The following is an 18,005-nucleotide window of genomic DNA, read 5'->3' on the forward strand; positions in this document are numbered from 1 at the left end:
TAGTTTTAAAACTACCAGAAAACCAAAGTCCAAGACCAGATGGCTTCACAGGTGAATTCTACCAAAAATTTAGAGAAGAGTTAACACCTATCCTTCTCAAACTATTCCCAAAAAATTGCAGAGGAAAGAATGCTTCCAAACTCATTCTACCAGGCAAGCATCACCCTGCTAGCAAAACCAAAGGTATCACAAAAAAGGAAAATTACAGGTCAATATCACTGATGAACATAGATGCAAATATCCTCAACAAAATATCAGCAAATTGAATCCAACAATACATCAAAAGGATCATACACCATGATCAAATGGAATTTATCCCAGGGATGGAAGGATTTTTCAATATCCACAAATCAATGTGATATACCACATTGACAATTAAAGAATAAAAACATTTCATTTTAATAGATGCAGAGAAAGCTTTTGACAAAATTTGACATCCATTTATGATAAAAACTCTCCAGAAAGTGGGCATAAAGTGAACATAACTCAACATAATAAAGGCCATATATAAGCCCACAGATAACATCATACTCAATGGTGAAAAGCTAAAAGCATTTCCTCTAATATGAGGAACAAGACAAGGATGCCCACTCTTGTCACTTTTATTTAACATTGTATTGGAAGTTCTTGCCACAGAAATCAGAAGAAAACGAAATAAAAGGAATCCAAATGGAAGGGAAGAAGTAAAACTGTCAGTGTTTGCAGATGATGTACTATATATTGAAAACAGTTTAAACCACACATACTTAAAATCTACCTTTTGATCTACTGATGCATGCTTACAACCCTGAAACCAAGTTTCCTGCTGCCTTTTAAAATTTATCCTTCTCAGCATATAAAATTACTGATACAAGGACATATATATTTTTGTTATAAAAAAAGACTGTTATGAAAAAAAGAAAGAGACTGTAATGAAACCAGATGAATCCATCCCCATCTTCCATCATTTCATGGCCATTCTTATTTCATCTTTCCCCATTTACACCAGTGCCTTAGTTTACCACAGTCTCTCCCTTATTCACAGATTTGCTTTTTGGGGTTTCAGTGACCCAAGGTCAACTAAGGTCTGAAAATATTAAATGGAGAACTCCAGAAATAAGTCATGAGTTTTAAATTGCGTGCCTTTCTATATGCTGCAATCTCTCACCACCCTCTTCGTCCCACCCACAGCATGAATCATCCCATTGTCCAGTGAATCCACATAGGCATCGTATCATCTCACATCATCACAAAAAGGGCGACTACAGTACAATAAGCTATTTTGAGAGAGACACCACATTCATTTAACTTTTATTACAGCTATTGTTATAATTTTTATCATAGGTATGCATGTATAGGAAAAAACATAGTACATATAGGGTTTGGTACTATCTGTAGTTTCAGGCATCTACTTGGAGGTCTTGGAACGCATCTGCTGCAGATAAGGGGGAACTACTGTACTAATTCCAGACATGGTATCACTTAATGCATAATCTCTTCAGAATGGATTTTTCATAACACAATAGTTATCAGAAAAATATAAACGTTGTATCAATGCTGAATTGTCTCAAAAATGTGTTTGTTTCTTAAGTCAAATTAGTTGCAATCAGAATCCAAAATATATCCTTACAGGGTTCAGTAGCTGTGTCTCACAGATCTCTTAACATGTGGGGTCCACTTATCTTTTAAAATTCTTACTTGTTTCTCATAATTTGCTGTCATTGGTGCATCAGAATTTGGCACATGCAAGATGGGTCTTAATGAGTCTCTAATACTGTTTAACTGTTCACCCTCCCCCCATATATCCTGTATACTAGATGTTGACGAGATGGGTGATGAAGTTTGATCCCTGCAGACAGGTGCTTGATGATGACTGTTAGGGAAGTAAAAACAAAAATCTCTCCCAAAAAAAAAAAAAAAAAAAGAAAAAAAAAAAAATCTCTCCCAACCTGGTAATCCTTTCCACAATGGTAGTAGAGACAGAAAACCACTTTTATTATTGAATAAACATTAAAGCAAAGTACTCGTGCATCACAGGCAATCCACCAGGAAACTGCAAAGACAGAAAAAACCTAAATCCCCTATTTATCCAAACAGATACAACCCACTGCATATGTATATTCAAGATAAACAATACCTAGTCCTCAAGTAAGAGGAGTTGACAGTGCCATTTGTCACACAGAGTCCTAATTTTACCTGGTAATTGGGGTGACTATCTGTGTTTGCTTATCGGTTTTAGCCACAGGAAACACAAACTTCTCATCTTTGTAATAGGAGGTAGTTTTTTAAGTTGGAGCACAGCATCCACTAAGATGAGACTCCTATCCTCGTACAAGAACTGATAAATGAGCTAACTCCCTGATGTCTGCAGTTTGAGGAGAAAGCAGGTTCTTGAGAAAGACATTTCTGAATCCTAAAACTGGAAGAAAAAAAAAGACCAGCTGAAAAAAGGCCTCTCTAGTCTTCAAAGACATGCATTTTAAAAGAGATGAGACAGTTCCTGCAAGTTTTCTAAGGTAAATCGTCTAAGGGAGAGGAACGAAATCTCATTCCCCATTTTCAACAGGGAGAAGTAAATCTCTTGTTTTTTACGTGTGTATTTGTCAAATAAAATAATTTGTATGTGACACACCTAGAAACACAAATATTGTGACTGTGTTTTGCTACCACACCATAACACAGCCTGGAAACAAACGTTTCAGGTATTGGATATGACCTGCCTATATATATCTGGGGACACAGTGTAACAAGTGTGGGACACTGTCATCCTGTGATATGTGAATGATGCAGGATTTACAAGACAGGCCAGACTTCATCTAGCCCATTCAGGGAATGGTGGTCAAGTTTAGTTCCCCAAGAGAGAGCAGGAATATTCTTAGGGATTAGCAGTCATTGGTTTGCTTTTTACCTAGTGTTGGGGAGGACCAAATTCACCAGCTGGAGGGAGTGAGAAGAAGAAACATGGGGACAGGGACAGGGGAGCGTTACAGTAGACATTCTTAGTCCTTAGCATCTCTTCCAATGTCCACAACAGTGACAGCTGAGTAATGGGACACTGATTGGAGAAGATGCCCTGAGGTGATGTTAGTAGGAAGACCAACAGCCTTGGGACGACTCACATGTGGCAGCAAGGGCCAGTCATGTGTTTGGGGTGACACCTGGGGAAGGTGCTGCATGCCTGTGGGGGTGGGGAGCCATGTCAGAGGGAAGACCATGTAAAGGCAGAGGAAGAGGACAGCTATTTACAAGCCTCCAAAGAAACCACTGTTAACCTCTTGATCCCAGACTTCTACCCTCTGGAATTGTGAGGAAATAATTTTCTGTTGTTTAAAGCACCCAGGCTATGGTGCCATGTTTTGTCAACCTTAGCAAATTAACACAGGGACCATCAGCATTTGGGAGAGGATCTGCAGGGCAACAGGGAAGAGGTTGAGAAGGCTTCTAAGAGGAGCCCGAGGGAATAAGGAGAGGTTTTTTTGGGTGGAAACAGGCCAGAGGGAAGGGGGAACACAGTGGGTGAGCCTGCAATTGATTTTTGCATCCCCACCTCTGCCGGGGTCACAGTAAGAGATACCCCCTCCAGTCCCACACATTGTCAGTTTCCCCCAGTGCAAAATGGGGCTAATGATGGAGCTGCCTCAGGGGCTCTGGGAAGATGCATAGGGCCGGGCCCATAGTAAGGCCCCCAAGGAGGTAGCTGTTGGGAGTCCTGATACCCTGGAGAGTGGTGGCAGTGCCCTTGGGGAGGCTGCAACAACAGGAGAGAGTTCCAGGGGCTGAGGGGCCCCAGCCCATCAGGGGGCTCTTCCCATAGCAGCTCTGATCCCTACTTGGGGTCCTACCTGGCAGCTACACCTGTGTCTTTAGCCAGCAGGGAACTGCCCAGGGCACCTGTATACATAGGAGGCACCCTGAGATACTTCTGCCACAGGGGTTCAGGTCTCTGTTCTGCCTCTTCCCAGCCACAGGACTGTCCCCTGGTTCTGGACACTTAGTTTCCCTGCCTGTGGAATGGGTAATGCTACAAAAGAAAAACAGACTCACAGACATAGAGAATACACATGTGGTTGCCAAGGCGGAGGGCGGGTAGTAGAGGGAAGGATTGGGGGTATGGGATTAGCAGAGGCAAACTATTATATAAAGGATGGATAAACAACAAGGTCCTATTATATAGCACAGGGAACTATACTCAATATCCTGTGACAAACCACAATAGAAAGGAATATGAATAAGATTACACACATATATATAACTGAGTCACTTTGCTGCACAGAAGAAATTAACACAGTGTAAATCAACTATATTTCAATAAAATAAAAAAACCCAAAAAACAAACAGGAAGCAAAATGCTGGAGGCCGCTCAAAACAGGAAACAAAATCCTAGAGGACAGAAGCCGGCAATAGAGGACACCCAAATAAACTAGAACTTCTACCAACATGGGTGGCTTAGGTACAGGAGGACTCACCACCACGATTTGGGATCACCAAGGAGATGATTGATAAAGCATAACAGGCTCTTGCAGGCACCTTAACTGAATCCAAGCTCTTCTGACACCATGTAATGCCAACCAAAACACAATATAGGAGGCTGCAAATAAGAAGAGTTTAGGGACTTCCCTGGTGGCACAGTGGTTAGGAATCCACCTGCCAATGCAGGGGACATGGGTTCAAGTCCTGGTCTGGGAAGATCCCACATGCCGCGGAGCAACTAAATCCATGTGCCACAACGACTGAGCCTGCAACCCACAGCTACTGAAGTCCGCGTGCCTACAGCCCATGCTCTGCAACAAGACAAGCTACTACGAGAAGCCCATGCACCGCAGTGAAGAATAGCCCCCACTCACCACAACCAGAGAAAGCCCGCGCGCAACAACGAAAACCCAACATAGCCAAAAAAACCCAAACCAAACAAAAACGTTATAAAAAAGGAAAAGTTTATTTGGAGTCTACAATTCAGGAGACACAGATTCAGGTAACCCCAAAAGATGTTCCAGGAGAAGAGAGTAAGGGGCTTACAAAGACAAAAAGCTCTGAGTTTGTTAAAGCTGCCTCTTGAGAATTGTGATTGAGTCTGATGCAATTTAGGAACTATTTGTCCTTAAGAAATCAGGAGTTATTTTAGGGTTTTGGTCTGATAAGTAGACAGGCTGTCATGAGTTATTTTACGATGAGGGTTTGATAAGAATCTTGACTTTCTGGCAGATGTTCTGGATGGCCTCATTAGGACAATAAGAAGTCAAAAGATCAGATTCCATCCAGGCTGAGAGGTGCATAAGTCACACTTCCTTAATAGATTCCCGGCTCCATTTTAGACAGCCCTGAGCAATATCGGCTCCATTTTTATTTTCCTTTCACAATAGTCACCCCAATTGCCAGATAAATTTAGAAGAAGAACCATGTGTGACAAGTGGTACAGTCAAATTCTCTTGGCTATTTTTTTGTTTGTTTTCTGGGCCTATTTCTTACTTTTAGAGTAGACCTACTTTGATGGTTTTAAGATAAGGAATCAGATGGAAGTTTAAGAATCTGCGAGAGACCTGCCAAAGGATTATTCTGTTGCCTCTTTGCTCTGACGAAACCATATTTAAAATTAATCTAATATTATACATATAGTTTCAGTTCTGGGCAGCCATGAAAGTAGGCTGCTCAGTTTTTCCTTTACGATGTATCCTTCTCTGAGGAGTGCAGCTGGCCAACAACCCCCAGCTGTGCTGCCTTGGAAGCCACCACAGCATTCCAAAGGCCATTCTCAGCAAGCTATTCTCAGCCAGTGACTGAGCATGGCACGGGTACTAGAGCTAGGTGACTAGTTATTATCATCAAAATATGTATGTAATGAGTTGTACCTGCTTAGCTACATAAGGTGGAGTTTTTTTTTCAGCCTTTGCAATTTCTTAGCATATGACCTGTGATACATATCAAACTCTGGTTTAATGCTTACTCGATAATAAAAGTGTTTTCTGTCACTACCACCTTTGAGGAGAAGATTTCTGAGTCCAGAGAGTTTATTTTTATTTACCCAATAGTCACCATCACACACTTTGCTGGGACCAAACTTCAATCACCTACCTCATTAATATCTACTGCACAGGATTATGGGGAAAGGGTGATCAGTTAAACAGTATCAGAGATTCAATAAACCACATCTATAATCTGCCTAATTCTGATCAACAAATAAGAATAAAAATGGCAAGTGAGACTTAAAGGTTAAGAGACTTAGTGCGACACAGTTACCAAAAACCCTAAGAATACATTTTGGATCCTGACCGTAATTAATCTGCCTTAAATACATTTTTGAGACAGTTGAGAAAACTGAGCATACTTCCAAATTCTTAAGTGTTTTCATTTTATGTGATAGTTATTAGAGTTATGAAGGAGCACTCAATTTCTAAAAATGCATCCTGAAGAGGTTATGCATTATATGTTATGTCTGGGATTAAAAGTAGAATAATCCTCTAGCATATATGAAGATAAATGAAACAATGGCCAAGAAATGATAAATAATGGTGGCAGATTGGAAAGGGGTTCATCCAGTTTCCTAATACAATCTTTTCCATTTTTATGTATATTAGAAATAACAAATGATATGTCATTGTATCAGTAATTTTATATGTGGAGAAGGCTGAGTTAAAATAGGTAGAAGGAAAATTTTGGTTTCAGTTGTAAGCACGTGTCAAACCATTAAAATGTACATTTAAAATATGTGCAGTTTACTTTATGTAATTTTACCGCAATTGAATTGTTTAAAAATATATAAAAACTTCTAGGGCTTCCCTGGTGGCGCAGTGGTTGAGAGCCTGCCTGCCGATGCAGGGGACACGGGTTCATGCCCCGGTCCGGGAAGATCCCGCATGCTGCGGAGCGGCTGGGCCCGTGAGCCATGGCCGCTGAGCCTGCGCGTTCGGAGCCTGTGCTCCGCAACGGGAGAGGCCACAGCGGTGAGAGGCCTGCGTACTGCAAACAAACAAACAAACAAAACCTTCTAACTTCTTAGTCATTTCACTACATTTTTCTTCTATGTTCTTGAAGCTTGTGGCTACTGTATCACTACAGTGGAAATAGAATATATTGGTGTGCTACTGTCAACTTTCAAACTCCATGTTCAGTGATATCACATTGGAAGTTTTAAATTGACGAAAGTGGGAATATTCACACTGGGGAAACTGCAAACAATACAAATCTTGGCTTGATTATGGAGAATATGTTAGTAATGCTGATTAAACTTTAAAAAGCATATGCTGTATGTGGCCACTGCACTGTGTACAGCAGAAAAAAAGTTAGGAAATAGTATTTCAGAATTCAAAAATAATTATTTCTTATGGCTAGGAGTCACATCACTAAAGAATGAAGTTTCAAGTCTTCATTGTTTCATTATCTTATTTAGTAATGAAGAGAGAAATAGTCAAAATTAATTATTTTTAAATGGACAAAAGCTATGAAAAGACATTTTACCAAAAGAGGACTTAAAAAATGAAAAAAATGCTCCACGTCATAAAACATCTGAGAAATGCAACTAAAACCACAGTGAGATACTGCTATACACTTATTAAAAGGGTCAAAAAGTCTTATTAAAAGACTTGGGACTAACCTGGCGGTCCGGTGGTTAACAATCTGCCTTCCAATGCAGGGGACACGGGTTCGACCCCTGGTTAGGGAATTAAGGTCCCATGTGCTGTGGGGCAACTAAGCCCACATGCCACAACTAGAGTGCCCACATGACACAACTAGAGCGCCAGTGCGCCACCACTGCTGAGCCCATGCTCTCTGGAGCCTGTGCACCACAACTAGAGAGAAGCCCGTATGCTGCAACGAAGAGCCCACACACCGCAAAAAAAGATCCCGCATGCCTTAATGAAGATCCCATGTGCCACAAACTAAGACCTGATGCAGCCAAATTAAAAAGAAAAAAAAAGTTTAAAAAGACTAAACATATTGGCAATGATATGGAATAAATGGAAGTCCCAAACTCTTCTGGTAGGAATGCAAAAGGAAACAACCATTTCAGATCACACTGTAGAGTTCTTTAAAAAGTCATCCATTCACTAAGACTGAAACTCAGGCACTGCACCCTAAAGTATTAATAGAGGAAAAGTGAAACATAACCATGTATAGAATTATATTCAAAAGTCTGCAGCAATTTTACTTCCAACAGTCAAAAACTGGAAACAACTCAAATACGGATAAACAGATGAATAAACAAATAGTAGTATATCCTCAGAACATCATACTTCTCGTCAATATAAAAAGAATGAACTACTCACTGATGACTCTCAAAATAAACATGTCACATGAGGGTACCTGACGGGAAAAGAATAAACACTTTATGACTTTAATCATATAAAATTCTAGACAATGCAAACTTATCTATTGTAAAGAAAAATAAATCAATGATTGACTAGAGGTCAGAGTAACATCAATAAAAGAAACAAGGTAAATATGAAGGTAGATAGGTTTATTATGGATGTGATGGTGGTTCCATGGATTTATATAAATGTCAAAACTTATCAAATTGTATATTTTAACCATGTGCATTTTATTGTATGTATTCATACCTTATTAAAGCTTAAAAATATTATCCAAAATAAAAATCTGGATTTCTTACTCTTTTTGTAAAATCCCCTCTATTGACTTCACCACTTTCTGCCTCACACCCTGGGAGGGTCACCTTGCCTCAGTGGTCAAAAATATAAGGAAGCAATGAAGACTGTTCCCACCTGATTCAACAGGAATACTGTCTGGGTCACAAAGTCCATTACTTGATGAAAAGATATCCCTTCTCTCTATTCTCATTTTTCTGTCTGGCACAGAAATGGCCTTGAGGAGGATAGCCCACAGAGGCTACAGAAATCCACAAAACCTTCAGTTTATGTTCTCTTGTAATGCCCTTCTCAATTCAGGAGATCTGAGAATTTCTGTACATGCTCACCCTTCACAGCCACAGTGACTGGAACACTGTCATTGTGGATGCCCCTTTAAATGAGGCACATTCCAACCAGCTTGTAATAGTGTCCTCCTCCCACTATTAATCCAATGTTTTCTGTAACAATTATCATTCCCCCTATAATCTTACAACCAGTGATGCTACACTGCAGAATTCTGCACATAAGGGCACATGGCTCTACTGCAGGACCTGGGAGAATATTTTCCTCACTAATGCTGAGCTCAAGGCAATATCCCCTGTGAACAAGGCAACAATTTCATGTTACTCTCAGAAGCAAGGAAGATTGTCACAATTGCTCCTTCCCCAGGCTGACCTCTGAACCAAGAAAATATGGCACTCAGGCCACAAATTAGAACCAGAAAGCTCTGTAGTCTTTCCTTGGAAGCCTTGGGCAATAATGCAAACAAGGCCAAAATGGAGAGAGGTATAACTGCTATCATATTGTGCCCTTAAGGCACACAAAGCGTGGGATTCCCAACAAAAGCTGATCAGTCCTTTATGTTAGCAGAACCCGTGTTTTCAAATCATCCCCTACAGTGAATGGAACCTCAAGATTAAATGTGGCTTAAACAGTGAGACCTTTATAATTGCACAAACCAGAGCAATGGGAGGGAAGCTACTCCTGGATTGGTGACTTGATGGCTAGAAAATCCTATCATAGGAGTTATGTGGGCTAGAAAATCCCATCATAGGAGTTATGTGAGGCCAACAATATCCCTGAATAAGGTCGTCCATTTTTACAAGTCACAAGCAGAGTCCTTTGGGCCAAAAATGGGTCAGGTCAGTGACTTAACTCATCAAAGAAATGAGAAAGGAGTGAGTGCTCAGGCTTCTCACAATCCCTCCTGTGAATGGTAAAGACCAATGTTTCTTTCCCTGAACACCCTGGGGTGGGTGAATGCTGTACACTGTGAGTACCTGCCAGGTGGGAGAGGTGAAATGGCTTTGGCCACAGAAACTGTCAATGACAGAAATCTGGCAAGGGACCTGGGCAGGTTATAAAGTACAGTGCAGCTCCCACATACCTGGGATGTTTGCAGATGTTTGGATGTATGAGGTTCAATTCAGATGGTACCACGATGAGGGATCTCAAGTGTTGACATACTGAAAAAGGAAACTGTACATCCCTGCACATGTAAGATGTTTTTTCCCTTCTGAAATCTGTGGTTCCAGAGTCAAAACCTTGGGCTAATGGCCGTATCGTATTCATTGCATTAACAAGGCCTTGATCCAGTGTAAACAGTCTAGTGTTTTAAGAGACTGGAGCTGTAGGTAAAGAATTCAGCATATTCCCCAAATTGTAAGGCCTTTTCTCACTGTGAACTCTCTGATGTGTGATGAGGTTAGAGCTTTGGCTAAAGGATTTCCCACATTCACTGCACTCATAAGGCCTTTCTCCAGTGTGAACTCTCTCATGTCTAATGAGATGGGAGCTTTTGCTAAATGATTTCCCACATTAGCTGCATGTGTAACATCTTCCTCTAGTGAGGACTCTCTGGTGCTGAACGAGTGTGTTTGCCACTGAAAGTTTCTGGGCAGTATCCCCATTTATAATGATTTTTTCCCCTTGGAAAGGGAGTCGCACGCTCAGTTCCACTATTTGACTTCTCCCAGGTGCATGTGGCCTGTTGGTGAAGAAATCCTGAGTTGCCCAGGAAGTCCTTCCCAACATCCCCAAAGGTAAAGGGCTTCCTCGATACATAGAATTTTCAGCTGTTCACAAACAATGTTCTCCTCACATCACTTCTCAATTGTTTCTCTCCAGTGTGCTGCTTTTGGTGATGGAGGTTTGTTCTGAAATAGAATGGTTTCTCACACGTCCCACACGTGTAGTTTCTGCCCACAGCGTGCTACCTGGTACTCAGCCAAGTGAAAAATGTCACTCAAGATCGGGCCACACATCTCATAGAGATTGGCCTTCTGGGGAGACAGACCTGCCTTAACAATTCTGATCTGTGAGCTTCCTTGATCAGAGATACTCTGCTCAGAAAGTGCCTCCTCATCCTCTTCTCCATGCCAACAACCTGAAAGCAGAGAAATGCTGGAGATGTACACGTTGACTCTGTGCAAGGAGAAATCCCCAATACAGATCTGTGTCTCACAAATCCAAGGATGAGTCCATGGGACTGTTTGCAAGACAAGGTGGTTGGGTTCAAGTTGAGGATGAGGCTGCTTAGCAGCACTGGGCCTTTAAAGATTACAGAATGGGGGAGGCCTCACAAGGTGAGGAACACAACCATGTGGAGTGACACAAAGAGAAGAGGCAGGGTCTACAGCTCATTCTGCAAACAACTTTCAGCAGGATCTTGTTTGGTGGTGACACATGAGTACTATGTAGTAGGTTGTATCCAGGCTCAGGAAAATCCAACTGCAACAGAGCAGCTGGTGTTCAAGGATTAAGAATGTGCACACCTCATGACATGAATGGTACAGGCCAATGTTGGACAGCACTGCAGACGGACCAGTGTGAAAAAGCATTGAGAGATGGAGTCCAGGGAGGTGAGAATTAGCCCTATGTTGGAAATAAAAAGTGACAAGTAGTAGAGTTGAGAAGGTGGCTAACTGAAGAATGGGGAAGTACAGGCAGAAATGAGGTGTGGCCGCCACTGTGATTGGCACCAAAAGGCTAGTCAGAGAATAGCTTTCTGGCATGATTTGTATACGGCCCTGACATCACGCCCTGCCCCAGGTGCTACTTATCAGGGCCAGACTATGTATGAGTCCTTGCTGTAGTTGGAGTCCTTTCTATTCTGTGAACCTCTCTACTTCACCCCCTTGATGAGCAGCTACGCAGAACCTGGATGATTCAAGTACTAAAGTAAAGACAGGACAGATAAGCAGCCAGCAATGGCCAAAAAGATAGAGCACAAGAAATAAAATTAAATCTTACAAAAAGAACTTCAGAGGAATATCTTGTAAGAATAGCCCATTGTCCTTATAATAACAGTGACCGGGTCAGTAACAGCAATTTCTGGCACAAGCAAGAATGAGGAAATATTAGCTAGGTGAAGGAAGTAGGACCTGGGGTACACAGGTGCCTTGGATCTGGAAAATTCACCTGGCTATGGAGAGGGTAAACAAGGTGGGCTTCATGCCTATAAGACTCCTGACTCTGGATCCATCCCTGCAAGGCAGGGGGTAGCAGGTGCTGGATCTGTCAAAGAGAAGAGACAGCAGTGCTCACACCTCAGCCCTACTAACCACAACACCTACTCCGGGAACTGGGGAAGAAAGCAGTGCCCAGGTACTGATGTGAGAAGGGGAGACTTGCCAATGGATAAAAAGAAAGGGCAGAGACTAGTTCAGGGCACAGGGGTGGGTTTGAGGGCCTTACCCAGGGAGGTTGTAAGTGCCAAGTTCTCCAGCATCACATCATGGTACAGGCATCTCTGAGCCTCGTCAAGGAGACCCCATTCCTCCAAGGAAAAGTTTACGGCCACATCTTCAAAAGTCACACTGCCCTGTCGTGATTGGGACAGATGAAATCACAAACAATCCTCTCTCAAGAGGACCTACAATCATTTCCCCTATTTATCTATTCTATGTCTATCCTCCTCCCAATCTCCCCAGTCAGAGGAGAAACTAGGCCCTGGCGCCATTGGTGCTACTGTCTCCCTATGGGCCCAATGACTACTGGGTCCAGCCGTCAGCAACAAGAGACAGGTGCACAAACAGATATTTAAACTGTGGGCCTGACATAGAGGCATCCAACACTCCTACCAGGCAATAACCCTGGTGTGATCAAGGTCATGTAAGTCCCAATACCAGGGACCTGGGACCATGAAACATACTCCCTCTCCATGTACACATCACTCTCGAGACTGCACATCCCTCATATTTAGACATGCCCATGGCCACCACCACCTCACCATCCCACTCTATAAGCATCTCCCTGGCCTCCCCACACGTTGAAATATTTTTATCACCTCCTTTTTTAAAATAAAGTTTTTCTTAAATTTTTATTTATTTTTTTATTTTTGACTGTGTTGGATCTTTGTTGCTGCGCGCAGGCTTTTCTCTGGTTGAGGCGAGCGGGGGCTACTCTTTGTTGTGCTGCACAGGCTTCTCATTGCAGTGGCTTCTCTTATTGAGCAAGGGCTCTAGGCACACGGGCTTCACTAGTTGTGGCACAAGGGCTCAGTGGTTGTGGCTCGTGGGCTTAGTTGCTCCGTGGCATGTGGGATCTTCCCAGACCAGGGCTCGAACCCATGTCCCCTGCATTGACAGGTCGATTCTTAACTACTGCACAACCAAGGAAGCCCTGATCACCTCCTTTTCACTCCACTGGTGAGGGTGGGATTTCTGCCTAGGGTTAGGGCACCTGACACTGGAAAGATGTTATCAGCAGCATCTTATTAATCATATATATCCACAGCCTGGAATAGGAAGACACCACATTCCATACAGGGCTACATGGAGTTACACTCTGGAAAACAGTGAACAACCAAGAACTGTGAGACATAAGCTTTGTAGTATCAAGAGGGTAATGTGCCCCTGGTTCCATGGGAGGATGCAATTTCCTTTTCTGAATAACTCCAAAGGGCTGACAGGGAACTGAAACTCACTACAAAGGGATAAGCAGGAATTATACCTAGTCCCCTTTATAAAAAGCGTTGTTTGGTTAGGAGACCTTATCCACTGGAGCAGAGCAAAGTGGGGACCTGCTGCTCAGGCCATTTGAGGTCCTGCCAGTTTCAACACATGTCAAGGAAGCATATAATACTAGGAGTTAATTTTAGGCCTTACACCACAACTTAGCTGACAGCATCCAGAATATGCCTGGCAAATTCATAAAGGATCCAGTAATCCTCTAGACTTCCATGGCTCCCACTAGCAGTGGCAGTGACAAAATCTTCTATAATGGCCGCCCTGACAGGCTCCATTCCTTACCTCTGACTTAGCCACACAGAATCGACTGTTCATTTCAGACACCCATGGCCCTATTCCACTTCTATGCTATACTTGCTGTTCCCTTAACAAGCACAACTTTCCTCCATCCACTTAACCCTCATTCAAAGCCTAGCCCATTGGTGGCCCACCCCAGGCCTACTGATGCTCACATATGATGACATTTTCCCCTGTTCTTATCCTCCAGGCTGAATGAAACATGTCAGAGCATACCAAAGTCATCAAAAAATCCTGGAGCATCCATAGGGAAGTAAGCACCAGCTCCAGCCTGACTGTCATCTTGCCTCAATTACTTCTAGGCCTCTGTATCCCTCTCATTTCCATTGGCCACTTAGAATGTCTACTCATCTGCCACACTATGTCGTCCCCAACACAACCTCCCTTTATGGCCACTTACCTTCCTCACTTTTGTTTGTGAAGCCCAATACCATGACCCAAGTACTGAAGCCAGATATTGAGTCCACAGCCCCACCCTCCCTTTCCTGGGCACCTAATAGCTTTACACCGTAACCTGAAGACTGCCCCTCCTTAATGTCACCACAGCTTACTCATCATGGTCTACAGAGTACCGACCACATTTTGGATGTCTCCATCTTAAACCCCTCCGCACATTTCCACACCTATGTGTTCAGCTGCTCCTTTCACGCCTCCACTCAGTGATCTCTGATACACCTCAGACTTTAAACATGGCTAAAACAAAGCTCTTGTTACCCCCAGTGACTATCACTTACTATAGTCTTTCTCATCCCATATGATGGAGTTTTCATCCCTACAGTTGCTAAGGCTGGAAACCCTGGGGTAATCTCTGACTCCTGTTTTACTCCCTCACTGTTCACATTAGAAAAAAATCTAGTTGTCCCTTTTTAAAACACGCATCCAGAATACAACCACATCTCCTAAGCCACCATTATGGTCCATTAACCCTCACCTGGATTATGATAGGAGCCTCTACCCTGATTTTCCCCTCCTCTCTCAGCTTCAGTCTCTTCTCCACTTTACAGCCAAATGGAGCCTGTTTATAGACACTGGTAAGAACATCTCTCTCCTCTGATCCAAATCTCCCTTCGCCTCTAGAATAGACATACATCTTTTCAGGGAACCATTTCTATACTGACTCCTGTCCCTGCTCTTTGTTCTCACCTAAAAGAAAGGAGACCTGTGGTTTCCTGAACAATTCCTGATCAGTTTTACCTCTAAACATCTGGAAATCTTGGAACAAGTTCCTGGAAGAACCCTCCACGCCTGTTTACACTGATTGCCAATCATGAGAATACCTCTATATAAAGGCTCACATGGATTCAGGGCTATGGGTTTGGAGTTTCTTCAGCGTTCCCAGACTCAAGAATTGGAGGGATAGCATTAAGAGTCCCAGGAAACCACAATTCAGAGAACACAGGAGTGGGGTTTGTGGCCCTGAGGGACTGGGACACGCTCCACCTTCCTGTGTGAATTCCACAAGCACTTCTGCAGCCATGGGAACCTGTGCAAAGAGGCAGGGCTCGGAGGAAGGGATCCATGGTGAGGTTCCATGTGCTGATCTCCTCCCTGTACCCTTCCCTGACCCTGGAGCCAGGTGACCTCAGGCTGATGGTCTAATCTCAATGATCAGTGTCCTTACCAGCTGCGTGAGAACCTGAACAAATACTCAACCTCCCAGTACCTAAATGTCGTCATCGCCTCTTTCGTTTTTCCTTTGAACAGCTTTTGGGAAATTTTTAAACTCTGACGTAGATCCTGTATTTCTTTTCTTAAAACTCCCCATGGCTTCTAGAGTTCTAACATTAAGAACCCTCATCCTGCTATTCCAGGCTTTGCTTCACGTTGTTTGTTCCCTGCGGACAGAACATGGGTCACAGGTTTCCCGAATCCTTCCGCCTCAATCCGACCTCCAAGCCTTTGCACCTGCGGTCCCTCCACCTGAAACCTCTCCCACGAGCCATCACACTGTCTGTCTGAAACAGGGCCCCACCCACGACCACCTCACCGTCCAGGACACCGCGGCCTGGGCTGCGGGCACGTGAGCAGGCGCCCCGCTTAGTGTCTGGTGGGGTGAGGACGGTGAGGGGTCGGAGGACGAGCGTTTACCTCAGGCGTTTCCCTCAGCGCCGCCGCAGCCATCGGACTCTGTGGGAGGGGCGGGGCCGGTAGCGGCGGGAGAGGAGGCAGGACGCGGACACTGCGGTCCCTCTCCCGGGCCTGGCGCTGGGCACCCCGAGAGACATCGCCGAACCTCAGGCCCGCCTCTGTGCCACAGGGTCAGCCCCTCCTCTCGCACCTCTTCTTTCCCGTCACCTCCGTCCCTACCCAGCGTTGCGGAGCTGAAACAGACCAAGGCCAATTAAAATGGCCACCTGGAGGAGGAGACAGGAAGTCCCGCCCGACGCTTTGTGCCCAAACAGAAACTCCTTTTTCCTGAGCCTTTATTGGCTCAGGGACTCTGCCTTCGACGCAAGGCATTCTGGGTCATGTAGTTCCCATTTCCAGGAGAAAGGCCAAGATCCACCGCGAGGATGCGCTGGGAAATTGCGTGCGAAACGTCTAAGGGACACTTTGAAAATGGCTAATGAAAGCGAAGGCATCAAGCATTTTCCTTACTTTGCTGTACAGACTGCATTTTAGGGTAAACAAATAGAAAATTAGGAGTTTCTTCTTTATATATGCAGAATTCCTGATAAGAATTAGGTAGAATAGGGACTGGTCTACAGCGCATAAAGTAATGAATTTAATCAATGATCACCAACCAATTACTTCAGCCAAATAACTGCAAGGGACAGCTAACACAACAGATAAAAGTCCAGTGGGGGAAAAATGACATTGGATGAAAAAACCCTAATAACATTTGGACCCACTGTGTGAAGTGTCCAAGAAAATTTAATCGGTCTACCTAAGAAAGAAATGGAAAATTTTATTCAAGCCAAGTAGGATTATAATCCGGGAACACCCTCTCAGAAAGCTCCAAGAACTGTTCTGGTCGTTAAAGGTCAAAGCAGTTATATAGGTTTATAATTATATAGACAGAGGGCTGTACTTTAAATGCCGTAGACAGTTTGCACAATCCAGATCTGTAAGTACAACGTGGTGGGTCATCGTGACACCACACAAGATCAAGAAGGCATGTTAGCTTTTTTTTTTTTTTCAATGGTGTGTTAGTTTCTGCTTTATAACAAAGTGAATCAGTTATGCATATACATATGTTCCCATATCTCTTCCCTCTTGCGTCTCCCTCCCTCCCACCCTCCTTATCCCACCCCTCCAGGCTGTCACAAAGCACCGAGCCAATATCCCTGTGCCATGCGGCTGCTTCCCACTAGCTATCTACCTTACTACGTTTGTTAGTGTGTATATGTCCATGACTCTCTCTCGCCCCGTCACAGCTCACCCTTCCCCCTCCCCATAACCTCAAGTCCGTTCTCTAGGAGGTCTGCATCTTTATTCCTGCCTTACCCCTAGGTTCTTCATGACATTTTTTTTTCTTAAATTCCATATATATGTGTTAGCATACGGTATTTGTCTCTCTCTTTCTGACTTACTTCACTCTGTATGACAGACTCTAGGTCTATCCACCTCATTACAAATAGCTCAATTTCGTTTCTTTTTATGGCTGAGTAATATTCCATTGTATATATGTGCCACATCTTCTTTATCCATTCATCCGATGATGGGCACTTAGGTTGTTTCCATCTCCGGGCTATTGTAAATAGAGCTGCAATGAACATTTTGGTACATGACTCTTTTTGAATTTCGGTTTTCTCAGGGTATATGCCCAGTAGTGGGATTGCTGGGTCATATGGTAGTTCTATTTGTAGTTTTTTTAAGGAACCTCCATACTGTTCTCCATAGTGGCTGAACCAATTCACATTCCCACCAGCAGTGCAAGAGGGTTCCCTTTTCTCCACACCCTCTCCAGCATTTATTGTTTCTAGATTTTTTGATGGCATGTTAGCTTTTAAGGAATTTTCTTGTTGGTGCTAGGAGAATGTTGCTCTTTATGGTTGAGCAGGTATTTCTGCCAATGGGGAGGTTTGGTGGATGCATAATGCAGATATACAATGCACAGTAGAGGGGAAAGAGGAGGACAAAGGGCACAGAAAATTTTTTATGTTTAAATTATCCTTGACTTGCCTCAGAATACAAATTTTTTCTTGCATCAATCGTTAACTTTGAAAAGCAGAGACAC

General features: G+C 43.4%; 1 long non-coding RNA gene and 1 pseudogene across 1 annotated transcript; one reads left to right on the forward strand and one right to left on the reverse strand.

The window, feature by feature from the left end:
• Nucleotides 1–18,005, forward strand: part of LOC132417228 (zinc finger protein 154-like) — a 128,147-nt pseudogene that overhangs the window by 75,991 nt on the left and 34,151 nt on the right.
• LOC132417230 (uncharacterized) lies at nt 7,675–12,476 on the reverse strand. Its single transcript, XR_011246317.1, has 3 exons — nt 12,255–12,476; nt 10,855–10,944; nt 7,675–8,277 (listed from the first exon to the last, which is right to left on the reverse strand). It is a non-coding gene; the product is annotated as an uncharacterized lncRNA (long non-coding RNA).

Source organism: Delphinus delphis, chromosome 20 (genome assembly GCF_949987515.2).
Source record: "Delphinus delphis chromosome 20, mDelDel1.2, whole genome shotgun sequence".
In the NCBI taxonomy this organism is placed as follows: domain Eukaryota; kingdom Metazoa; phylum Chordata; class Mammalia; order Artiodactyla; family Delphinidae; genus Delphinus; species Delphinus delphis.